The following is a 444-nucleotide window of genomic DNA, read 5'->3' as shown; positions in this document are numbered from 1 at the left end:
AACGCATATCTATCTATGTCACCTCATCTATGTATACGGCGGCTAAACATTAAATTTTGAACCAGCAACAAGATAGCTATCGTCTGCTTTTCTTTTTCGATTCTATTTTAATATATTGTCATTTTGTTATATAATTTTTGATGCATTGCTATAAATTACATTTATCTGCATAGACTATATGCTCATTATATGTGTGTGTGCGTGTGTATGTGTGTGTGTACATTATATTATACAATATGTTATATCTACGCCTATGCGTATATATTATATACATACATACGTATATACACACACACACACATATATATAATATCTATCTATCTATCTATCTATCTATCTATCTATCTATCTATATCCAGACACAGAAACACACATAGACAGACACATATATATATGTATGTATTGAGAGAGAGAGAGAGAGAGAGAGAGAGAGAGAGAGAAAGA

The sequence above is a fragment of the Octopus bimaculoides genome, chromosome 3, assembly GCF_001194135.2.
Source record: "Octopus bimaculoides isolate UCB-OBI-ISO-001 chromosome 3, ASM119413v2, whole genome shotgun sequence".
Classification (NCBI taxonomy): domain Eukaryota; kingdom Metazoa; phylum Mollusca; class Cephalopoda; order Octopoda; family Octopodidae; genus Octopus; species Octopus bimaculoides.
The sequence above is the reverse complement of the archived record's forward strand: the minus strand, read 5'-3'. Positions refer to the sequence as shown.